General features: G+C 43.1%; 2 long non-coding RNA genes and 2 pseudogenes across 4 annotated transcripts in view; 2 read left to right on the top strand and 2 right to left on the bottom strand.

Annotated features, from left to right (window-relative positions):
* The first annotated feature begins 6 nt into the window (after positions 1–6).
* On the top strand, positions 7–2070 carry LOC309653955 (mitochondrial import inner membrane translocase subunit Tim8 A pseudogene; annotated as a pseudogene). Its single transcript has one exon. The product of its transcript is annotated as a mitochondrial import inner membrane translocase subunit Tim8 A pseudogene (transcript).
* A 989-nt stretch (positions 2071–3059) lies between these two features.
* Positions 3060–14784, bottom strand: LOC309653954. The gene is made up of 2 exons (XR_014259671.1): positions 13994–14784; positions 3060–7873 (listed from the first exon to the last, which is right to left on the bottom strand). It is a non-coding gene; the product is annotated as an uncharacterized lncRNA (long non-coding RNA).
* On the bottom strand, positions 8926–12596 carry LOC309653953. The gene is made up of 2 exons (XR_014259670.1): positions 12098–12596; positions 8926–11767 (listed from the first exon to the last, which is right to left on the bottom strand). It is a non-coding gene; the product is annotated as an uncharacterized lncRNA (long non-coding RNA).
* Positions 14785–16610: 1826 nt separating the features above from the next.
* LOC309653949 (heterogeneous nuclear ribonucleoprotein A3 pseudogene) overlaps positions 16611–25929 on the top strand; it is a 28612-nt pseudogene continuing 19293 nt past the window's right edge. Inside the window, exons 1-2 of the transcript in view lie at positions 16611–16618; positions 18341–18992. The product of the transcript in view is annotated as a heterogeneous nuclear ribonucleoprotein A3 pseudogene (transcript). The remainder of the gene's footprint in view (positions 16619–18340; positions 18993–25929) is intronic.

Raw genomic sequence — 25929 nt, 5'->3', positions numbered from 1 at the left:
TGGGTCCATAAATCCTTGAATTATATAATTTTCCCAATAAATACAGATTTGGTTCCATTATTTTTACATTTAGTATTTTAAATAAGCCTGATATCAGACTAAATTTTCTTCTCTTAACTTTTTTTTTTTAATTGTATATTTATGGGATTTTCTTCTATTTATTTTAACTCAAAAATCTTTTTCTGATATGTGTCTCAGTCTCTGATTTTTCCCTGGATTTTTATGGCAACTTTCAATCTGCATACAGTGTTCCCCTTTTCAGGAGGAGGATGTTTTATTCAATTAAGTGTTTGAATATTACTTTCTTCCTCAGCTACAGATATAATTCTTGGTTTGGTTTACTTAGCTATGTTTCTTATGTCTCTCATCATCTTTCACAGCATTTTCATTTTCTTCTTCTTTTTCCTCTGTAATTTTGCAGACTCTCAGATTTGTCCTCATCACTAATTTAACTTCCTTCATGTTAATTCCACCCTTTTTGCCTGCAAAATGTATTTTAAATCTGTTACCAAATCTTTACAGTTTTAGGCAGTCTTTTCCTTCATATGTTCATTCCTGCCCACACCCCCCCCAACACACACACTTTTTTTTCTAAATTGAGACAAAACATGAAATTCACCAATTAAGGGTTCCGCCGCGGAGACACGTGAAGGTCGGTGAGTTGGTGCGGAGTTTGTCTCGGCACGCGTGGCCGCGCTGGGATGGCGTCCTCCTCGTCTTCCTCCGCAGCGGGTTTGGGCTCGGTCGACCCGCAGCTGCAGCATTTCATCGAGGTAGAGACTCAGAAGAAGTGCTTCCAGCAGCTGGTGCACCAGATGACGGAACTTTGTTGGGAAATGTGCATGGACAAGCCTGGGCCAAAGTTGGACAGTCGGGCTGAGGCCTGTTTTGTGAACTGCGTTGAGCGCTTCATTGATACAAGCCAATTCATCTTGAATCGACTGGAACAGACCCAGAAATCCAAGCCAGTCTTCTCAGAAAGCCTTTCTGACTGACCTGATTATTACCTCTCTGGAAAAGGAAGGTAGTTCAAGAAATGAAGAGCAGTTGATGGGATGGTTGAAGAAAAGGCTGTGGGGGGATCGGCTCCCACCTTTGTCACTCTTGGGACATCCTGTCATCTGAGAATGAACAAAGACCAATTTTTGTGTGTGGGGGTGGTTTGAGGGTCAAATGTGTTTGGGGTTGTGTTTTTTAATGCTAATCTTGGGAAAACAATTGACAGATGAATGGAAAACTCTACTAGGTGTATGTTACTGTATGTGGGACGATGCTTTCCTCATAGTCCCATTAACTGCTTCCTATAATTTTAATAGTGGAACTGCTCTATAATTTGATATGTGGGACCACATAGGTAATAATCTGTTATTTGTGTGGATTCCTTTCAGATTTCTGGAGAGATCGATATACATCTTTGTGTCTCTCAGAAAGGGCAGCAGTGGGGGAAAGAGTAATTTGGTACTTGACTGTAGGCCTCCTTATCTAGTGTTTGATTATCTGTGCTAGAAAAAAAATGTATGGAGTATTCATACAGTACATTTCACCTTTCTAGATTATCTCCCTCCCTTATACTGTGATTCACTTAAATATCTATATATAAAGTACAGTCTTGAGCTAGTACAGGTAGCCTGAGAGTCTAGAGGCCTTTAGTTAAAGGAATCTAGCCAGCGAACATAATTCTCATACTAAACTGCCACAAGGAAGAAGTTAACTTACCCTGTATGTCAGGGTCCAAAAAAATTTAAAGATGTGCCTAAATGAAAAAATAAGTTATAAAGATTTAGGCCAGTCAAAAACTAACAGCAGGGCTTCCCTGGTGGCGCAGTGGTTGGGGGTCTGCCTGCCAGTGCGGGGGACGCGGGTTCGGGCCCTGGTCTGGGAGGATCCCACGTGCCGCGGAGCAGCTGGGCCCGTGGGCCACAGCTACTGAGTCTGCGCGTCTGGAGCCTGTGCTCCGCAGCAAGAGGGGCCGCGATGGTGAGAGGCCCGCGCACCGTGGTGAAGATTGGCCCCCGCTTGCCGCAAATGGAGAAAGCCCTCGCACAGAAACGAGGACCCAACACAGCCATAAATAAATAAATAAATAAATTTAAAAAAAGAAAAACAAAAAAAAACTAACAGCAGTTTCAGGTAGAGGTGCATGCCTAATGTAAACCAGCATACTTTCCATTTACTGCGTTCTTTTAATCACTGAAATAAAAACTTCTACAAGATTCAAAAAAAAAAAAATTCACCAATTAAAGTAAGTGTACAATTCACTAGTTCTTAGTATTTTCACCACCAATATTGTTATCTAATTCCAGAACATTTTTGTCACGCCCCCCACAAAGAAATCTTGTATATGTTAGCTGTTACTCCCTATTTTCCCCTCCCCAACATCCCCTGGCATCCACTAATCTACTTTCTGTCTATACGGATTTGCTCATTCTGGACATTTCATATACATGGAATTATACAATATATGACCTTTTGCTATTGGCTTGAAATATTTCTCCCTTTAATAGTGTCAGTTTTTCGGACTTCCCTGGTGGTACAGTGGTTAAGAATCCGCCTGCCAGTGCAGGGGACACGGGCTCGAGCCCTGGTCTGGGAAGATCCCACATGCCACGAAGCAACTAAGCCCGCGTGCCAAAACTACTGAGCCTGAGCTCTAGAGCCCAAGAGCCACAACTACTGAAGCCCATGCACTTAGAGCCCGTGCTCCTCAACAAGAGAAGCCACCGCAACGAGAAGCCCGCGCACCACAACAAAGAGTAGCCCCTGCTCGCCACAGCTAGAGAAAACCCGCGCGCAGCAACGAAGACCCAACGCAGCCAAAAATAAAAATACAAATAAATAAATAAATAAATTTATTTATTTAAAAATATAGTGTCAGGTTTTATCATTTTAATTCTGTTAGTTTTTTTTGTGTGTATTTGGGACTTGCTTATACTGCATTTGTCTTTTAAGTCATATAGGAGAAAAACTGAATTACAAACAAAAATACATTTATACTGTCTTTTGTATTTCCTTATGTAGTTACCTTTAGTACTTTTTTCATGTGGATTTAAGTTACTGTCTGGTGTTCACCATTCCATCTTGAAAAAAATCTCTTTAGTATTTTCTGTGGGTCAGTTTGCTAGCAGTGGAGTCTTTCAACTGTTGTTTATCTGAGAATGTCTTAATCTCTCCTTCATTTCTGAAGGGTAGTTTTGCTAGGTACAGAATACTTGGTAGGCAGGTTTTTTTCCTCAGCTCTTTGCATATGTCATTGCAATGCCTTCTGGCCTCTATGGTTTCTGATGAAAAATCAGCAATTAGTCTTATTGAAGATTCTTTGTACATGATAACTCCGCTCTTGCTGCTTTAACACTGTCTTTGTCATTTGATGGTTTATGATGTATGTAGATGTGGCTCTCTTTGACTGTATCATGCTTGGACTTCCTTGAGCTTTTGGGATGTGCAGATTAACAGCAGTCATCAAATTTGTGAAATTTTAGGCCATTATTTCTCCAAATACTCCTTCAGTCTCTTTTTCTGTCTCTTCATCTGGAACTCCCATTATGTGTATAATAGGATGCTTGAAGGTGTCCCATAGGACTCTGAGATTCTGTTAATTTCTCTTCGTTCTTTTTTCTTTCTGTTTCTCACACTGGATAATCTCAATTGGCCTATCTTCATGTTCACTGACTCATACTTCTGCCTGTTCAAGTCTGATACTGAGCTTTCTCCAGTCAATTTTTTATTTTAGTTATTGTACTTTTCAACTACAGATCTTCTATTTGGTTCTTTTTTGTAATTTCTCTTTATTGATATTCTCTATTTGGTAAGACACTGTTCTTATACTTCTTTAGACATGGTTTCATTTAGTTCTTTGAACATATTTTAAATAGCTATTTTAACATCTTCATTTAGTAAGTCCAATGTCTGAGATTCCTCACAGACAGTTTCTAAACTGCTATTTTTCTTTTGTATGGTCCATATATATATTTTTTTACTTTGAATTTCCATATCTTGTAACTTTTTGTTGAAAACTGGACATCTTAAAAAATATAATGTGACAACCCTGGAAATCAGAGTCTACTACCTCCCTAGGGTTTCCTGCTGTTGCTTTACGCTGTTTTTTTTTTTTTAAGTAACTTTTCTGAACAAATTCTATAAAGTCTACTGAAGCTGCCACTCAACTAGCTTAGTGGTCAGCTAATGCCTAGATGGAGATATCCTTAAACATCTAGAAACAATAAATCTCCCAGTCTTTGCCGAGGGACTACGTGCACATAGCCATCAACGCTGAGGGCAGGGAGTTATCAATTCGGCCTTAGCCTTCCCTTTCTTCTTGCCCAGAGCCTCAAGGGCAGCCAAAGGTAAAGGGTAGGCCCCTCTCAGATCTTTCCTGAGCATGCACTCAGGCCTGTGCACACTTGTGGTCTTCTAGAGTCCTAGGAATATATCAGTGCTTTTCAACATATCTATGGACATCTCATCCTCAGTTTTTCCGATAAAGCTTTTGGTTAGTCTATTGTTTGTCTCAAGTGTTATCCACTGCCTCATGCATTGTGACATTAAAACAGTTGCTTGGGGACTTCCCTGGTGGTCTAGGGGGTAAGACTCCGAGCTCCCAATGCAGGGGCCCTGGGATCGATCCCTGGTCAGGGAACTAGGTCCTGCAACTAAGGAGTCCGCATGCCGCAACGAAGATCCTGAGTGGTGCAACTAAGACCCGGCACAGCCAAAATAAATAAATTAAATAAATAAATATTTAAGAAACTAAAATAAAACACTTGCCTGTAAGTGTTTTTTGACAAACACCTCACACATAGACACAGAGGCTCATACGCACTGGATAGCTCTGAGTAAGGTCGAATAAAGATAAGCCTTTTGAGTGGAGTCTTCCAGAGAGCCATCAGACAGGTCAAATACTGACAATTCTTTGGGAATGAAATTGTGAAAGAGGTCCAGCTCTGTTCTGCTCCCTCCAGTCCTGGGAATGCAGGCTGATATTTTTCAAGGTTATCAATCACTGAGCTGAGTATGGCAATGAGAATAGGGCAAGGTAAAATGCCACAAGCTTATTACTATTCTTATCAAGGTTCAGCCATTTTTCTTGAATAAATGCTTACTACAAAAGCTACAAGCCTTTGGTTAATTTCCAGAGTTTTGGAAAAGTTTTCCATAAAGTTTTGCCAAAATTCTGTTGCTTTTATCACAGGGCAAAATGTTGGAGGTCTTTACTCCACCATTTTTTTCTGCTATTAACTCCTCACTTTGTTTTAAAACTCCCAGCCAGTTCTCTCCCCATGGCTTTTTGCTCCTATTGACAGTACTAGTACATAAAGTATTTAAATGTCTTTAAATGAATATCAAAATAACATCTATATTATATATTGGTATGAGGTATAAAATGGCTTACAAAAAAAAAGGCATAGTACCTATCTTCACAGAACTTACTGTCAGATATAAATGAAATCCTGTTACTACTTCAGAGTGTTACTTGACCTAATGAGTAAATCTCTAACATCTATCTCTTTCTTTGCGAGGTTACCTTTGCCTTGTTTTTTTGTTTTTGTTTTGTTTTTAATTTATTTATTTTTATTTTTGCCTGTGTAGGGTCTTCGGTGCTGTGCACGGGCTTTCTCTAGTTGCGGCGAGCGGGGGCTACTCTTCGTTGCAGTGCGCGGGCTTCTCATTGCGGTGGCTTCTCTTGTTGCGGAGCATGGGTTCTAGGCATGCGGGCTTCAGTAGTCATGGCTCGCAGGCTCTAAAGCGCAGGCTCAGTAGTTGTGGCGCACAGGCTTAGTTGCTCTGTGGCATGTGGGATCTTCCCGGACCAGGGCTGGAACCCGTGTCCTCTGCATTGGCAGGCGGATTCTTAACCACTGCGCCACGAGGGAAGTCCCTTTGTTTTTGTCTTTAAAAGAATTTTATGAGTTCAATTGTTTACTCATTCTCAACTGAGGAGAAATTATTTGGTCCAAATATCTGCAACGGTTTATGACTTGCCCTTGGCCCCAAACTCTAGTTGGATCTTTCTAGTATCTATAGAATCACAACACACTAATAGACACTATCTATCAGAACAATTCCTAGGCTTTCAGCTAGATCAGCTCTACTGGTCTAAGAAACTATTATTTTCTTCTGTCAACTCCCTCACTCTCAGAATAGATGCAGAACATGATAAATGACAACCTCAAGTATATATAGCCAACAGATCTCTTCTTGTCTAATTGATGCATTCAGTACTTTATTTATACGGACAGTATTTCTCAGGATACAGTGTACCATCCCTGAGTAGTCATTTCCTCTTCCCACTACTGTCCAATTTTTCTCAAAGTTAATGTCTCCAAAGGGAAGAGTTAGGATGTAAATGAATAGAAGTACACAGGAGGCCTCAAAAAATACTGGAACACCTGATTACACTTCTATTGGTACATTCTGTCTTCTGAACTAGGGGGCTGAAAGTGAGACTGAGATAAAAGATTTTCCTACCTACAATCAATTAAGTAAGCTTGTTTTATGTCTCGTAGCCACTAAGTGAGTTTTTAAAATCATAGCCATGCAGGTAGTGAAAATTTCTTCCAGTTCCTGGTTATAGGCTTCATAATCAATCCTAACATATGAGCATTTTGTGGTTCTTTTTTTCAGTGGCATCACAGTGGGAAATCAGGAGCAATTATATCAGGGGCTTTAACTCAGTTACCATTAGATACTAGTTGGGTCCTCTTAAAATTAACAGAAAATCTGCATAAGACCAGGGACAACTACTTTCTTTTTAATTTCTACACCTATAAAGATGTCTATTGACAAATCATGAACAATTTATATCTACACGGAACCAAGTCAACTCCTGTGGACCAATCAATATGTTATCCCAACAATCAAAACCCCGCACCATACCAACTCCGTATCCTTATAATTTTCCACAGAAAATATTTATTCAGTTCCTCCACAGGATGCTATTCATTTTCTAAATCTGCAGTTCTATTGTGGTGATCTCACAGGGATGTTGTGGGATATTTTAAAACTCTAGAGAAACAGTGATATGTAATATCTGGTGTACAGGACAAAAACTAATAGCTAAAGATAGTTTAAAGTTTCAACATTAGATACTGCTACATTCCTTTCAATGCTGCTGTCTGTATCTCTGCAGAGTTGGATTTTTGACAGTTTCTGTAACAAAAGCAATAAATGAGGGTGGTTGTGTCCAATCTCATCTCAAGGTGTGAGAAACTGTGCCCTAATAGCCACACATATCTCGTTAGCAAGTAATTATGCATATTTCTGAACAAAGTAAAATGTTTTCTTTCAAACACAAAACCAAAAATATTTTTGCTTATTAAGCTGTAAGATCAAAACGGTAAGTATTTTTATACCCTAATAACATAATAGCTTAGTATCTGAAAAAATACTTCATGTATTTATATGCTGCTGATGATTTATATCCCCACGATGATGAGAAAAGAAATCACCCAAACACTAAGGTGACTGTGAACAGAGAAAACTTGGAAACCTTTGTCCTAGATGGAGTCCACTAACCCAAACAAGTAACTGTTCATACAATTTTCTTCAAATATTTATCAAATGTTTGAGTGTACACAATACATCTGACCAAATAACTCACCTATCTGAACCAGAGACTGTGTCATGAAAATCTCCATGTTTCACTTAAAGATTAAATAGCACTGAGCTTTCATATGTCATCCAGAATTAAACAGCCAATCCACAAATAAAATTTCAAAAAGTAAAATTTTGAATAATTTCTGCATAATACCTGAGTGTGAGCTCTCAATGGTGGTGTCTGACTTGGAATCCAGAGATGAAGGAATTTGTCTTAATTGGGGAACATAGTACATCTTTGTACTACCAGAAGGCTTATATGGCAACAGTAAAGGCTGGCCTAAGGACATAAAGATCAGAATAATTAATAAGAAAACATTTATTAATTAACTGAACAAATATTAAGTACCTTTAATGTGCCAAGCAGTGGTCAAGATTCTTGGAATGTATCAGTAAACTAGCATTCTAGAAGAGGGAGATAGACAGTAAACAATTAGCATACTAAATAAGTAAATCATCTAGTGTTTTTATAAATTATTAGTGACATAAAAAATTAGAAAATACTGGGACTTCCCTGGTCGTGCAGTGGGTTAAGAATCTGCCTGCCAATGCAGGGGACAGGGGTTCGATACCTGGTCTGGGAAGATCTCACATGCTGTGGAGCAACTAAGCCTGTGCACCACAACTACTGAGCCTGCGTGCCACAACTACCAAAGCCCGCCCGCCCTAGAGCCCGAGCGCCACAACTACTGAGCCCATGTGCCGCAACTACTGAAGCCCACGTGCTCTAGGGCCCTTGTGCTGCGAGTACTGAGCCCTCGTGCTGCAACTACTGAAACCTGTGCGCCTAGAGCCCGCACTCTGCAACAGGAGAAGCCACCACAATAAGAAACCCATGCAGCACAACGAAGAGTAGCCCCTACTCACCACAGCTAGGGAAAGCCCGTGTGCAGCAACAAAGACCCAAAACAGCCACTCCCCCCCCCAAAAAATTAGAAAATGCTGAGGAAGATTAGAAGTATTTGGGAAATTGCAGCAGGATGCAGTTTAAATAGAGTGGTAAGGGTAGGATTCATTGAGAAGACGACTTCTTAGCAATCTATTCCATATTTAGATGGCTCTAACTAAGAAACACTTTATCTTATATTGAACCCAAACCTGGTCGTTGTTAACCCCTACTACTGATCTTTGAAGATTCTCCCTCCAGAGTCATAGAAAGTAAATCTAATTCTCTTCTATGTGGCAGATTTTCAAAATAAGTTTTCCATTATAAAAGTATAAATTCTCAATATTAAAAAAATACACAGAAATAAAAAAGACAAAGTCTTACCACTCAAAGATAACTATTATTAATATTTTAATGTATTTCTACAGGTCTTTCCTCTGTATTGCTTATTTGTTTACATAGTTGTGTATAGTATGTATAATGTGGAATTCAGTTTTTCTACTTTACATTGATAATAAAATATTCATTTTATTTCCTATCTTCACATTTTTTATCATTCTACTACACATTAAGTGTTTTTAACCCTTCTCATAATGTTAAAAATTTAGGCTGGATTAAATTTTCAATAATAAAGAATTCTGTAATAAAGACTTCCTGTTCATAGCATACCCATTCTCCCCTGCTGCCCCATTTCACATAAGTTTCCTGATTTCAGAGTGAAAAATTATGTCATTTATAAAGTTTCGTTTTTTTAAATACTAACTGCTAAAATTCTTTCTAAAATGTCTGTGACATGGTAGTAATTTGATTATTATAGAAGATGAAATCTTTTTCTTCTTCTTATTTTTTTGCTTCATTGGGTCTTCATTGCTGCACGCGGGCTTTCTCTAGTTGCGGTGTGGGGGGCTACTCTTCGTTGTGGTGCGCGAGCTTCTCACTCTTCTCACTGCAGTGGCTTCTCTTGTTGTGGAGCACAGGCTCTAGGCATGCAGGCTTCAGTAGTTGTGGAGCATGGGCTCAGTAGTTGTGGCTCGCGGGCTCTAGAGCACAGGCTCAGTAGTTGTGGAGCACGGGCTTAGTTGCTCTGCGGCATGTGGGATCTTCCCGGACCAGGGCTCGAACCCGTGTCCCCTGCACTGGCAGGTGGATTCTTAACCACTGCGCCACCAGGGCAGTCCCTGAAATCTTTTTCTATACACTTGTTTTTCTTTCATGATGTGGTAGAAACTCTGTCTCTGTAACAGCATTTTGATATTTAGCTGGGTACATACTGCTCATCTGTACACTGTATTTCCCAATCTCCCTTGCAGACATGTATGGACATATGACTGAGTCTGGGCCCATAGGTCAAGGGTGAGAATAATGTCTGCAACTTCCAGGCATCCCATGAAAACACTCCACTGGCTGCTGCTAAAATTTATCCTCCCCATTACTCTTCTTTTCCAGTATTTTCTTTATTATTCTTCCTGAAAAAACTTAAGATCAATTAAACAAGTTCAAAAGAACAATTCCATTAGAATTTTGAGTAGAATTACATTAGAGTTTAAATTCATTTGGGAATAAATGACATCTTTAAATATTCAATTTTCCCATTCAGAAATATCCCATCCCTCCTTTTAGTCTACTGTCCTTTTCTATGCCTACACAAAGGATTAGTATTGCCATCACATGAGCCCTATAAAATTCTTGTTTAGGTTACTCCTCAGTATTCATGGGGTTGTACTGCTCATTCAAATAGAATTTTGTAGATAGCTACCACTTCTCCTGATTAAACACAACAGCTTCTTCAGTTTATCCTTATGGACCATGGTCTTCTCTTGCATCCTGTAATCACCTCTAGATGGACTCCTAGTTGCCCATGTCTAGTTTATAAAAATCAAAATACTCTAGACAGAGTCTGATAGTCCCAGAGTAGAATGAGATCTCCTTCATTCTGGATGCAATAACAACTTATAAACTACTTAGAATTGTGTTACCATCCTTGGCCACTCCATGATTCTGATGATTTGACATGGAATCCATATTACTAGTACCCTGCTTCCAACCAAGGAACTGACTTCATAGTGAAGGAAATGAGACAAAAGGCTGACGACTAAAGGGAGTCACTGTTCTCCTCACAAGCCTGATCACCCACAGCTATGGTAAACTCAAGAACAAAAAAGCGAGTGAACAATTTACTGATAACTGTCATGGCACAAGCTGGGAGGCATCACTTTCTGAGGCTGGAATGCTAGCTTACTGAATACGGCATGTGCTCAGAACCACATGTGGCACTTGCCTATCCCACAGACAGAATGCATGTATTTAGGAACAAAGGCAGAAGCCTTTAAAATCTTTTGCTTTCTATCTCTGTGACTCTGCTTTGTTTGATGGAAGATCTTAGAAATAAGGGAGGGGCACTTCTACCGGGAGACAGGAGCCATCTAGTCATTTTACATTCTTTATGTCACTGAAACAATACAGGGAATAGGATGCCATAGTGTTGACTAAAACTACAATTGACCTTAACTATCAGGGAGAAATAAGGTTACCTTAAAAGAAGAAAGTCAGTAGGAGTATGGCTTACACCTAGGGGACCACTTTACCAAGCCTGGTCATAGAAATTAACAAAAAATTACCTTAAACCTATGCAGGGCTAGCAAAGCCTTAGACTACTTAGGAACACTTGTACCAACCTATCAGGCAAAACCCCAGCCAATGAGAACCTGGCTGAATTCAAGGAGAATGAAGAAATGTATAGAGGCTGGAAGAATTTAAATAACAGGAAAAATAGGTTGTAGCCTCTACTTCTCTTTGGACGTTGCTGTAGTCATTATTGTTAGGATATTGACTTAGTAGTTTTCTTCCTCCACCAGTGTATATAAAGCTTGGTGGTGATGGTTAAATTTACCATTTAGTTCAAAGTTTGCAGAAAATGGACAACAACAATTGGGCAGAATTACAATGGACCCAGAGCAAGAATGGTTACCATGTGGAGATGGAGAATTCAGAGGCAAGATAAGTGGCTTTTTGAAATTCTCAACAACTTTATGTTTGGATGCAGAAGTCTTAAAGTTACTTTGGACTGCCTATCTCTGGGGGAAGAAGCGACTATTCAGCAAATAATGGTTGTTCCTGGGAGAGAAAGAAAGGACTGGAGAAGGGTAAAGAAGAAAGTCCAACCATAAAATTTATTTCTTCAAAAAACTTGCAAATGGAACTAAATATAAACATATAGCATATTACTCTTAATTTGTTAATTCAGAGCAGTGGACACATAGTCATAAATTCAACATGCTATTCTGTATACTTTTTTTTTTTTTTAAAGCAATTCCTTTATTTTTATTATTTATTTATTTATTTTTGGCTGTGTTGGGTCTTCGTTTCTGTGCAAGGGCTTTCTCTAGTTGCGGCAAGCGGGGGCCACTCTTCATCGCGGTGCGCGGGCCTCTCGCTATCGCGGCCTCTCCTGTTGCAGAGCACAAGCTCCAGACACGCAGGCTCAGTATTTGTGGCTCACGGGCCTAGTTGCTCTGCGGCATGTGGGATCTTCCCAGACCAGGGCTCGAACCCGTGTCCCCTGCATTGGCAGGCGGATTCTCAAGCACTGCGCCACCAGGGAAGCCCTATTCTGTATACTTTTAAAATATTTTTTAAAATTTTACTTCTGAATCCACAGAGTTAAAAATATTTTATTATTAAACCAAATAATATTTCTCTTTTAAAGGAGTCCTTTCTACCAAGTACCTGTATGTAAAGGTAAGACCATGAACTGTGGGCTCTCTATAGACTGATCCATTTGATGTCAGAAGAGGTATAAAATACACTTTCACAGTTGGATTTCCTCTCCTGTGCTCTTCCACCAACATGAAAACAGCATAGCCCAGAGTAGCCTGGGTTTCAGTACAAGGCATGTGGAACAGACCCAAACCGTTTTTGCATCCTGATGCCAAACTCCAACGGACTCATAAGCCCATGAGTGAGGAAAGCAAATGTCTGTTGTTATAAAGCACTGAGATTTTCGAGGTTCTTATACAGTATCACGGTGGCAATAGGTAACTGACACATTAAAGGTGTTCTGTGTGATATTGATTAGACTATACATTTGGGGGGCATAATTTTATTTCACAATAAAAGTGTATAAGAAATATAACCATCTCGGGCTGCCCTGATAGCTCAGTGGTTAAGAATCCGCCTGCCAATGCAGGGGACACGGGTGCCAGCCCTGGTCCGGGAAGATCCCACATGCCGCGGAGCAACTAAGCCCATGTGCCACAACTACTGAGCCTGCGCTCTAGAGCCCGCGAGCCACAACTACTGAGCCCATGCACCACAACTACCGAAGCCCACGTGCCTAGAGCCCGTGCTCCACCACAAGAGAAGCCACCGCAATGAGAAGCCCGTGCACCGCAATGAAGAGTAGCCCCCGCTCGCCGCAACTAGAGAAAGGCTGCACGCAGCGATGAAGACCCGACACAGCCAAAATAAAATAAATAAAATAAAAAAAAAAGAAAAGAAATATAACCATTTCAACATATAAATGTATTTATTCAAATTAAATTCAGTGCAATTTAAATGTGGAACTAAGCAATTTTCTTTATACATTTAGGCATATTCCATTTATACCTACAGACAGATAAACTTTTTGCACAAGTAGGAACACTTAAAATCTATTTTGAATAGATTTGTACAAACTGTTGAATACTTTAAAATTAGTAATTGAAAGTTCCCACCCTCATTTGGAGGTAGAATGGGAACTTAACTTTCCAGTTACTGGTCTGAAAAAGAAAATAACTTGCTATAATTTTGAATGTTATATAGTGTAAGCACTATAAAAATATCACTGTCATGATAGCATAGGAACACTCTAAATGTTGTAGACCTTATGGTAGAAATTGCTAGCTGTTCACCAAAACTCATTTCTTTTTCATCCTGGAAAGCACAGCTAAACTATTCCTAGTCAGTGGAAAGTGATGTGGGCCACACCTAGGCCTAGACCATAAAAGCCTCCCAACATGTGCTCCTCCATGCTTTTCGTCCCTTCCAGTTGACTATGATGATGAATCCAAGGTTCCATGTTTTAAAGAAAGCAGAGTCACAGTCAACCTGGGTCCCTGCTCAACGTTTCTTGAGCAAGAAATAGACTGGTATTGTGTTTGCTATCTGTTCACTGTCTCATGCAAAACAATAGTAAAAGAAACAATGCCAAATAATTATCTACCTCCCTAAAATTGAACCTCTATAGTTTTTATGTTTTCATGAACTACTTGCATTCTTATGACAAGTATTATGAGTTGAAAATACGTCAGCCACAAGTAGCATGAGTTTCACATAGGTTGTTAACTTCACTAGAAATTGAAGTAAAAACATAATAAATTATATTCTCTTCATAGCTATGTAAATAAAAGATGTTATCATCATGTACAACCTAATGCTTAAAATTAAAATTAGGTTTTCTAACTAGAAAGACCCAATCAAGAAATTTATTGGTTAATGACACACAAAAGTTGGTAATGTGACCTAAAATTCTCTTACCATCTGTGCCATGAAGAACAGTAATCTGTTGGACTGAAGATGATGAAGCAAACTTGACAGGAACTTTGCCCAACTTCTGTGTACTGAGCTCTGGAATATCATGTCCACGATCTTCAGCATTACCAAAAATCTCAGATGAAAACATGGTTTTTCCTGGACTCTCTGTTGTTATCTGAGTGACTGCATCAGATGATAATTTTCCAGAGACGGGAGAAAACGGGGTCTTAATCTCCTTTGGTGATCTGAACAAAAAAGGGAAAGCACACAGCAGGTCATATCCTTGGCTTATCAAATACTGTAATTTCTTTCCAAATGTGGCTTCAATATTTTTTGGAGACACATCCAACTCCAATGGTTAAGTTATTTCTGCAGTACCCTTTGCTTTTTTACATACTTATTACAGGGTGATCATGCATGAGTTTACTTTTACTTATTTTAAAATCTACTTTTATTTTGGATTTAGAATGCTATTATATAAGGAAAGGGTACTTTTCAGTTGAAGTGGAAAGATATCCATTACAAAATAATTACTGGAAGTCCACTATAAATTAGGGGACTATGCTAAACGCATAGAGTGTACAAAAATAAAAAAGAAGCAGAGCCTTTCCTCAAAGAGTTTATATGTCAGTGGGGGAACCAGAGGTTTTTAAGGTTGTAATTATGTATATAGATGATAAAGAATCCATATTAAAACATAATGGAGTAAATAAATGAGTGTATAAATAAATAAATAATAGGAGGGAGGGAGAAGACAAATCTTGCCAACAGAAGAATTCCATATGTAGGTAACCTCCCCCACGCCACCCCCCCCCCCCCCCCCCGCCGGCATCCATCTCCTCCCCAAGGAGGTGGAGGTGAAGCTTAATCTTCCCCTTAAGTCCAGTCCTGGGCTGGCCTTAATGATTGAATTCCAAAGAGAGTATAAAATGGGAGAAAAAGTAACTTTACAGTGGAGAAACCAAGCAAACACCATGTTATGCAAGTGATGATGTTTCACATCACCAGTGATGTCACGGAGACACTACATACTCTCTGTTATGATGTGATGAGACGGTTACTTCGCTTCTGTGGTATTCTTTGTCAAAACCTATAACTCCAGTCTAATCATGAGAAAAACATCAGCCAAACCCAGACTGAGGACAATTCTACAAAATATCAGACAAATATTCCTCAAGACTGTCAAAATCATAAAAAACAAGGAAGGAATGAGGAACTGTCATAGACCAGAGAAGACTAAGGAGACATGACAACTAACTAAGTGGAATGTGATATACTGGATTGGGTCCTAGAACAGAAAAAGGTCATTAACAGGAAAACTGGTGAAATCCAAAAAAAGTCTTAAGTTTAGTTAATAGTAATGTATAAATGTTGGCTTTTTAATTTTGAAAAATATAGTATGGTAGTATAAGATGTTAGCAATAGGAAAAACTGGGAGAGAGGTAAAGGGAACTCTGTTTGTATCTTTTCTGCAGATTTGAAACTATTTGAAAATAAAAAAGGTCATTTTTAAAAAATGGAGTAATACTGTATTGTATTATATCACAGAAGAAGAAGACCTTTTAAAAGGTCTTTTAAATCTCTACCCTCTATATACTATTCACTAATTAAAAGGACAATTATGAGAAAAGAAAATAGGCCCATCTCCTTTATGTATACAGAAGCAAAAATCATACACAAAATGTTAGACAATCAAATGTAGAGTGTGTGAGTGAGTGAATGTGTGTGTGTGTGTGTGAATTCCTACCAAGTTGTTTTACTCCAGAAATGCAAGGTGAGTTAACATTCAAATATCAATAAATGTCATGCACCACGTGAATAAAATAAAGGAGAAAATGTATATGATCATATCAGTATAGTCAGATAAAGCATTTGATAAAATTCAATAATTATGTATGATTAAAAACTCATAGCAAAGGGAAACTACAAAAAACTTTAGAGCCACCATCCTATTTATAGTGAAATGTGGAGAATGTCCACTGTAAGATTAGGAACAAAATAAGAATGCCAACTCTTACCTTTTCTATTCAACCTGTTAGTAAAAGTATTAAATGGCATTAGCAGTAAGGCAGGAAAAAGAAATCAGAAATATAAGGCTAAGAAAGGAAGAAATAATACTGTCACTTTCCATATTTGATATAATTAAGGATACAGAAAATCCAAAACCATCTACAGATAACTTATTAGAATATCAGTTAGTTTTTAGAAGAGTTGCCAGATAAGAGACCAAACATTAAAAAATTCCACTAACATTTTTCTGTGTCTGAAAAGTTATAAAATTAAAAACTAAAAAATATGCCATCTACATTATCATCAAAACATCATATACCTAATAATAAGTGTAATAAAAAATGTAAGAACCCTGAACAGAAAACTATTAATATATCATAGAGAGAAATTAAAGGTGATCTAAATAGGATTTCTACTTTGAGGCAGGATATATAGGCATACCTCACTTTATTGCACTTCACTTTATTGTACCTTGCAGATAATGCTTTTTTTTTTTTTTTTTTTTTTTTTTTTGTAACAAATTGAAGGTTTGTGGCAACCCTGTGTCAAGCAGCTCTACTGGTGGTGCCATTTTTTCCAACAGCATTTGCTCACTTCGTGTCTCTATGTCATGTTTTGGTAAGTCTCACAATATTTCAAACTTTTTCACTATTATACTTGTTACATGATCTGTGATCAGTGATCTTTGATGTTACTATTGCAAAAAGATTACAGCTTGCTGAAGGCTCAGATGATGGGTAGCATTCTTAAAGTCTGCTTTCAAATTAAGATATGTACTTTTTTTAGACATAATGCTATTGCACACTTAATAGACTACAGTATAGCATAAACATAACTTTTACATGCACTGGGAAACCAAACAACTCGTGTGACTTGCTTTCTTATGATATTCTCCTTATTGTGGTGTCTGGGACCAAAGCCATATCTCCATAATAATATGCCTGCACTAGGTAGGCACAGGCCATCACTCCTGCTGCAACGAGCAAACAAACTTGAATAAAGGATCATCGAGCTAAGGAAGCAATCAAGAAACAATATCAACTAGTATGCTAGAGAGGGACATTTAGAGATTTGGAGCAGGGGTTTGGTGTAGGGAGACATACTCCACTGGAAAAGAGAAATCACCATACCTTTTGATGAACTCATTTGCTGGCATGATGGAGTGAAATCTAGCAGAATGTCAAGCCGATTTCCCCCACAGGACATTTCCTTAGTGTCAGGGTGGTACAGGATGATGGGGGACTGAGCCAAGAAAGCAGAGTGAAATTTCCTGCACAGTCATGGCACGAACAAACCAAATCCCGCTAGATAAAGGGGCCTGTGACAATCATTAGGTCTCCTCTTCAAGACATTTGCCAGTTTTTGAACCTATAGAAAGCAGGAAGCTTAAATACCTAATGCCTGAGGGAGAGAACTTTCCAAAGTGAGGAATCAGAGACCTACCAGACTCACAGTAAAAACCCAGAAGTGCCATCCCCAAGAAGGGGGCTGAGTCAGAAAAAGTGAAATCATCTGCAATGTTTCAGTGTTTATGAGACAAATTTTCATTGAGAAAGTGTAACGGTAACAAATACATAGCTGGTCTCTCCTTACATTTGCCATACTCTGAAGCTGTGAGAACTGAGAGCCTAAAGAGCTGAATTCAAACATCTGAAAGACTGAAGTCAATAACTGACTGTATTTATTGAAGAATCAAAGACCTGTCAGGCTCACAGCAAAAATCCAGGGAGGCCACAAATCAGGAAAAATCATAGGTAGGATGAGACAAGTAAAGCTCCAACCCAGTTCTGACCTAGTAAAATTCCTGAAATGACTGAAATGATCAGCCACTCTGATTAACAGAGAAAGGGGTAAATCTTCTCTGGTTCAAAGTAATAGCATCTTCAGTCTCTATGAATTTTTTATTCACCATGTCCAGCACACAATCAAAAATTATGAAATTCCTGAAGCAGGAAAAAGTGACTAAAAATTAAGACAAAAAAAAAAAAAAAAAAAAACAAAACAAGAAAAATTGATTTAGAGGGAATTCAGATTCTGGAGTTAGCACAGAACTTTAAAATGACTATATTGAGAGTAAAAGATGGGGATTAATAGATTAAAATATGGAGAATCTCAACAGAAAATTGGAATCAATTTTAAAAAATCAAATACAGATAAATGAAAAATAAGAAAACTGATCCCCAGCAGACCTTAGGGAATACTAGAAGAAATTTTTTTAGGCTGAAGTAAAATGGCCCAACATAGAACAGAGCTGGCCTCTCCGTCCCATATTGAACTCGAGTTGGAAGAGGCGAGTCCGGTCTCAAAACGGAGGTAAAACCGCCGCCCGGTCGCCCCCAGCCCGACTCCGGCCGTCGCCGCCGCCGCCGCCGCCGCCGCCGCCACCGCCGCCGCCGGGGGGGGTGGGGAGGAGGGCCATGATCCAAAGGAACCAGAACAGTTGAGAAAACTGTTTATTGGTGGTCTGAGCTTTGAAACTACAGACGATAGCTTAAGAGAACATTTTGAGGAATGGGGCACACTTACAGATTGTGTGGTGATAAGAGACCCCCAAACAAAACGTTCCAGGGGCTTTGGTTTTGTGACTTACTCTTGGGTTGAAGAGGTGGATGCAGCAATGTGTGCTCGACCACACAAGGTTGATGGGTGTGTAGTGGAACCAAAGAGAGCTGGTTCTAGAGAGGATCTGTAAAGCCTGGTGCCCATCTAACAGTGAAGAAAATTTTTGTTGGTGGTATTAAAGAAGATACAGAAGAATGTAATTTGAGAGACTACTTTGAAAAGCATGGCGAGATTGAAACCATAGAAGTTATGGAAGACAGGCAGAGTGGAAAAAAGAGAGGATTTGCTTTTGTAACTTTTGATGATCATGATACAGTTGATAAAATTGTTGTTCAGAAATACCACACTATTAATGGGCATAATTGTGAAGTGAAAAAGGCCCTTCCTAAAGAAGAAACGCAATCTGCTGGATCACAAAGAGGTCGTGGAGGTGGATCTGGCAACTTTATGGGTCGTGGAGGAAACTTTGGAGGTGGTGGAGGTAACTTTGGCCGTGGTGGAAACTTGGTGGAAGAGGAGGCTATGGTGGTGGAGGTGGTGGCAGCAGAGGTAGTTATGGAGGAGGTGATGGTGGATAGAACGGATTTGGAGGCGACGGTGGTAACTATGGCGGTGGTCCTGGTTACAGTAGTAGAGGAGGCTATGGTGGTGGTGGACCAGGATATGGAAACCAAGATGGGGGATATGGTGGCGGTGGTGGAGGATATGATGGTTACAATGAAGGAGGAAATTTTGGAGGTAACTATGGTGGTGGTGGGAGCTATAATGATTTTGGAAATTATAGTGGACAACAGCAATCAAATGATGGACCCATGAAGGGAGGCAGTTTTGGTGGAAGAAGCTCGGGAAGTCCCTATGGTGGTGGTTATGGATCTGGTGGTGGAAGTGGTGGATATGGTAGCAGAAGGTTCTCAAAACTCACAAGAAAAGGGCTACAGTTCTTGGCAGGAGAGAGAGCGAGGAGGTGTCAGGAAAGCTGCAGGTTACTTTGAGACAGTCGTCCCGAATGCATTAGAGGAACTGTAAAAATCTGCCACAGAAGGAACGATGATCCATAGTCAGAAAAGTTACTGCAGCTTAAACAGGAAACCCTTCTTGCTCAGGACTGTCCTAGCCACAGTTTGCAAAAAGTGCAGCTATTGATTAATGCAATGGAGTGTCAATTAGATGTACATTCCTGAGGTCTTTTATCTGTTGTAGCTTTGTCTTTTTCTTTTTCTTTTCATTACATCAGGTATATTGCCCTGTAAATTGTGGTAGTGGTACCAGGAATAAAAAATTAAGGAATTTTTAACTTTTCAATATTTGTGTAGTTCAGTTTTTCTACATTTTAGTACAGAAACTTTAACAAAATGCAGCTTTGAAGGTGTTTCCTTGTGAGTTAACAAGAAGATCATTGTTAATTAATATTTTGTATGAATTTTGCTGAAGTTAACTGTAAAGAAACACCTGCTGACTTGCAGTTTAAGGGGATCTATTCTCCCCATTTCCAAACCATGAAATGAATGGGCTCTGACATGTGGAGAGAATAGATATTTGTGTTTGCAATGTGTGTCTTAGATAATAGACTTGGGTATTTAAATTAGCATATTTGTGAATTTAATAGCATTAAGACTTACTTCAAATGAAAAATCTCAAAATTCAAAAAAAAAAAAAAAAAGAACAGAGCTGGGAGCTCGATTGGAGCTGCCTGTGGGGGAGGAGCGCCGCCGCCGCCGCCGAGAGCTGGGAGCTCGATTGGCGCTGCCTGCGTGGGAGGAGCGCCGCCGCGAGCTGGGAGCTCGATTGGCGCTGCCTGCGGGGGAGGAGCGTCGCCGCCGCCGCCGCCGCTCCCGCCGCCGCCGCCGCCGCCGCGAGCTGGGAGCTCAGTTGGCGCTGCCTGCTGGGGAGGAGCGCCGCCGCCGCCGCCGCCGCGAGCTGGGAGCTCGATTGGCGCTGCCTGCGGGGTGGAGCGCCGCCGCCGCGAGCTGGGAGCTCGATTGGCGCTGCCTGCGGGGGAGGAGCGCCGCCGCCGCCGCCGCCGCGAGCTGGGAGCTGGATTGGCGCTGCCTGCGGTGGAGGAGCGCCGCCCCCGCGAGCTGGGAGCTGGATTGGCGCTGCCTGCGGGTGAGGAGCGCCGCCGCCGCCGCCGCGAGCTGGGAGCTCGATTGGCGCTGCCTGCGGGGTAGGAGCGCCGCCGCCGCCGCCGCCGCGAGCTGGGAGCTCAGTTGGCGCTGCCTGCGGGGGAGGAGCGCCGCCGCCGCCGCCGCCGCGAGCTGGGAGCTCGATTGGCGCTGCCTGCGGGGGAGGAGCGCCGCCGCCGCCGCCGCGAGCTGGGAGCTGGATTGGCGCTGCCTGCGGGGGAGGAGCGCCGCCGCCGCCGCGAGCTGGGAGCTCAGTTGGCGCTGCCTGCGGGGGAGGAGCGCCGCCGCCGCCGCCGCCGCGAGCTGGGAGCTCAGTTGGCGCTGCCTGCGGGGGAGGAGCGCCGCCGCCGCCGCCGCCGCGAGCTGGGAGCTCGATTGGCGCTGCCTGCGGGGGAGGAGCGCCGCCGCCGCCGCCGCGAGCTGGGAGCTCGATTGGCGCTGCCTGCGGGGGAGGAGCGCCGCCGCCGCCGCCGCCGCGAGCTGGGAGCTGGATTGGCGCTGCCTGCGGGGGAGGAGCGCCGCCGCCGCCGCGAGCTGGGAGCTCAGTTGGCGCTGCCTGCTGGGGAGGAGCGCCGCCGCCGCCGCCGCCGCGAGCTGGGAGCTCGATTTGCGCTGCCTGCGGGGTGGAGCGCCGCCGCCGCGAGCTGGGAGCTCGATTGGCGCTGCCTGCGGGGGAGGAGCGCCGCCGCCGCCGCCGCCGCGAGCTGGGAGCTGGATTGGCGCTGCCTGCGGTGGAGGAGCGCCGCCCCCGCGAGCTGGGAGCTGGATTGGCGCTGCCTGCGGGTGAGGAGGGCCGCCGCCGCCGCCGCGAGCTGGGAGCTCGATTGGCGCTGCCTGCGGGGTAGGAGCGCCGCCGCCGCCGCCGCCGCGAGCTGGGAGCTCAGTTGGCGCTGCCTGCTGGGGAGGAGCGCCGCCGCCGCCGCCGCCGCGAGCTGGGAGCTCGATTGGCGCTGCCTGCGGGGGAGGAGCGCCGCCGCCGCCGCCGCGAGCTGGGAGCTCGATTGGCGCTGCCTGCGGGGGAGGAGCGCCGCCGCCGCCGCCGCGAGCTGGGAGCTGGATTGGCGCTGCCTGCGGGGGAGGAGCGCCGCCCCCGCGAGCTGTGAGCTGGATTGGCGCTGCCTGCGGGTGAGGAGCGCCGCCGCCGCCGCCGCCGCCGCCGCCGCCGCCGCCGCCGCCGTCGCCGTCGCCGTGAGTGAGGAAGCGCCTCGGTCAGGCCTGCTGAGGGCCCTCGCCGACGCCTGGGCTTACCCGCCGCCCCGCCAGCTCCGCTCGTTTCCCGTCCCCCGCGGCCCGGCGCGGGGCAGGCCTGCCGGGGCCATGGAGGACGAGGTGGTCCGCATTGCCCAGAAGATGGACAAGATGATGCAGAAGAACGCGGTAAGCGCGGCGGGCGGCGCGGGCCGGAGGGAGGCTGGGCGGCGGGCGGGGGTCAGTCGGCCTGAGGGGTTTCCCGGCCCGCGGTGAGCGCGGCGGGTGCCGCGTGACGGCGGCGAGGCCCGCGCTCTGGGGAGGGGTTCCTGGGGAGGGGGGAGCTTCGTGTCCCGCGGCCGCGTCCCGGGCAGGGGTCCTGGGGGGCGTCCTGTCTCGCAGCCGCGTCCCGGGCAGGGGTTCTGGGGGGCGTCCTGTCCCGCAGCTGCGTCCCGGTCAGGGGTTCTGGGGGGCGTCCTGTCCCGCGGCCGCGTCCCGGGGAGGGGGTCCTGGGGGGGTCCCGGGGAGGGCGTCCGGTCCCGCGGCCACCGGCGCTGGGGCCCGCCCTGGGCGCCCGAGGCCCCTCGTGATTAGCGCAGCCCGGTAAACTCCATCGAGGCGTCCTCCTCATTATTTTAAACGTGACGGTGGTAAAGCCTCGCTGGTTTAGCTGAAGAGTGCAGAGAGCCCTCCCTGTTTGAAAGAATTCGTTGTCTTTCCCGGGCTCATTGGCCAGCAGCGAGAAAACAACATCAAACAGAGGTTTGTGATCAGTTTTAGACATGAAACTGTTCAAGCAAAACGTGAATTTCCTGGATCTTATTTTTGAGGAAGGCTGAACATTCCCTTGATTGTCTCAACTCTCCTGCATGTTTGCTTAGCAATTAAAAAAGGTGAACTATGCCAGTGTACTTGGCAAGTTGCTAAACTTTTTGGAAAAAGTGGATCTTGTTAGGCCGCGGAGTGCGGGGAGCTGTGTTTAAGGCACTGCCGCCGACGAGGCTGTGCTGCCGGCTGGATTTGGACACATGTCGTTGCTGGTCCTCTCAGTGGTTTACGGTTGCTACCGGTGGCGTTTTCTGTTACTGATAACGTGTGCACGTGAACGTGTTCTCTTGTGGTTTGTATGAGGTGCTCCAGTTTTTGCATTTCTGTCCACCTGTGTGGGTCACTCTCAGTCCCTTGCTTCCGAGTCGTCTATATTTTCAGCTAAACTTCTGAAATTCCAAGTCAAACGAATGTGAAGGAGAGAAGGGCTGCTCTGATTTGCACAGCACTTTGGAGTTACAAAGCGTTTGTGCAGAATTCTTTGGCGACTCACGACAGCTGTGTTGCATTCATTTTACAGAATAAGAAACTGAGTCAGACCAAGCAGTTCACCTCCTTAAATGAAGTGTGCGTTGTGGATTAAGCCAGGACCCGAGTTTCCTGCTGGGCAGCATGCAGAAGTAATGTTAAACACCGAATTCTTAAGACTTCAGACTTGGTGTGCGCCTCTTTTCCTTTAACAGGTGCATTGCCCGGCGTGTAATTTCATACCCTGTTAATCTGTCTTTGCAATTTTGGCTTTTTAAAGTACCTCCTGTTTGTTTTCTGTTCCAGACGTTGCCTGTGCCATTTATTTTTTCTGTTGATACAGGCCTTTCATTCCTCACTGCAAGTGATGAGTTCTGTATATTTGATTGGCTGAACGTTTCTGTTATTCTGTTTAAACTGGCAAGTTTTTTTTCTTTGCCTAGAGAACCCTAGACTCCCCTAGTAGAAGCTGGCTCCTAGGGAAAAAGGCCGTTTCTTGGGTAATTTTTTTCTCGAACTCAGGCTATAAAATGTGTACCTTTTAATCATCTAGTGCACTAGGTGTTTTTGTTTGTTTCCTTTCCTTGAAATAGACGTTTCCTAGAAATGAGGAATTCCTTAGTGAGCAAGTATGGAGAAGACCAGTTTGTATTTATCTGCAGTTCTCAAATTATAAACACATAATGCGTCAGCAGGAGAATGAGGATAAGCTCCACAGATAATCCTCAAGTCTCATTTTTCTTTTCAAATCTTATATTTCTAGTAGTACAGAACTTTACCAATATAAAAACTTGCCCCCCCCCCCCAAAAAAAAGAACAGAACTGCAGGAAAGAGCAAAGAGCACTTAAAGTCTGTGTGTGTGTTTAATATATATATGTACATATACCCAGGTACATACACCTTTATATTTATATGTTGTTTTGTAAATAAATGACAATAATAATGTCTTGTGGAGATGTAGAACAGAAGTATACAACAAAAGCACAAACAGCAGGAGGGGGCAAATGGAGTTAAACTGTTAAACCTCCATGGGATGGTTCCATGGAGGAGGCAGAGAGGGGGATGGGATCCTCGAAGAGCTGCTGAAGACCTTGCATTTTTTGCAGATCTCTTTAGAATGCTACTTGTATATTATGCTCTCACTGAGTGCACCTGGCTGAGCTATGGCACATTAGCACGGTAAACATTTGTCAGATTTGCCCTAGTCAGAAAATTTTCTATACCTGCCATCCTGCTTGGCACTTAAAATAGTTTTTTTTTTTTAAGGTCTCTATGATATAGGGATGATGGGTGAAGAAGGTAGGCTGCAGGGTAATAATGTAGTATGTATGATCCCATTTTGATACAGTAAACAGAAAGTATTAAATGCATGCCTGTTTGTATGAGCAGTGAGTTTGCATGGTTATCTCAAGAGGGAGGGAATGGGACGGGTAGAGAAAGAGATTGACCACAGGCTATTGTTTTACTTGTTACAAGAGGCATGTGTTGCCTTCATTTCTGATTAAGCTTTTTGTTTACAGATTATTGTAGGTTTACATGCAGTTGTAAGAAATAATAGTGAGATAGGTCCTGTGTGTCCTTTACCCAGTTTTCCCCAATGGTAACATCTTACAGAACCATAGTATACTGTCACAACCTGGGTATTGCCATTGACACAGTCAAGATACAGAACATTTCCATCCCACAGGATCTCTCCTGATGCCATTTTATAGCCACTGCTGCTCCCCCACTCCCCACCAAATCATAATGATCTGATAGTGCAGGGGATAAAGTTGCACTAAAGTTTTTGTGCAGATGATCAAGGGAAAATAGCCCCTGGGGAAGATGGCCCATCTCCCAGTCCCCCGGCCCTATCTGTCCCTGGCAACCTGTCATTTCAAGAATGTTATGTGGGACTTCCCTGGTGGCGCAGCGGTTAAGAATCTGCCTGCCATTGCAGGGGACATGGGTTTGATCCCTTGTCCGGGAAGATCCCACATGCCGCGGAGCAACTAAGCCCATGCGCCACAATGACTGAGCCTGCGCTCTAGAGCCCGGGAGCCACAACTACTGAGCCCACGTGCCACAACTACTGAAGCCCGCGTGCCTAGAGCCCGTGCTCTGCAACAAGAGAAGCCACCGCAGCGAGAAGCCCGCGCACTGCAACAAAGAGTAGCCCCCGCTCGCCGCAACTAGAGAAAGCCCACACGCAGCAACGAAGACCCAACGCAGCCAAAAATAAAATAAATTAACTAATTAATTAAAAAAAAAGAATGCTATGTGAATAAAATCATATAGTGTGTAACCTTTTTTTTTTTTCTTAATTAAAAAAAAGTTTGTTTTTGGCTGCGCTGCCGGTTATGCGATCTTAGTTCCCCGACCAAGGATTGAACCCAGCCCAGGTAGTGAAAGTGCTGAGTGCTAAACACTGGCCCACCAGGGAATTCCCAGTATGTAACCTTTTGGATTGGCCTTTTTCAATCAATGTAATTCCCTGGAGAGTCATCCAAATTGCATGAATCAATAGTGCTCCTTTTTTTAAAAAAAAAAATATATATATATTTATTTATTTATTTGGCTGTGCGGGTATATAGTTGCAGCATGCGGGATCTAGTTCCCTGACCAGGGATGGAACCTGGGCCCCCTGCATTGAGAGTGCAGAGTCTTAACCGCTGGAACACCAGAGAGGTCCCAGTGCCGCTTTCTTTTTAATTGCTGAGTAGTATTCCATGGTTTGGCTATACTTCAGTTTGTTTAATCACTTGCCCATTGAAGAACAT

This window comes from Balaenoptera physalus, assembly GCF_965194825.1.
Source record: "Balaenoptera physalus genome assembly, contig: HAP1_SCAFFOLD_1539, whole genome shotgun sequence".
Classification (NCBI taxonomy): Eukaryota; Metazoa; Chordata; class Mammalia; order Artiodactyla; family Balaenopteridae; genus Balaenoptera; species Balaenoptera physalus.
This window is presented reverse-complemented; position numbering and strand designations above follow the sequence as displayed.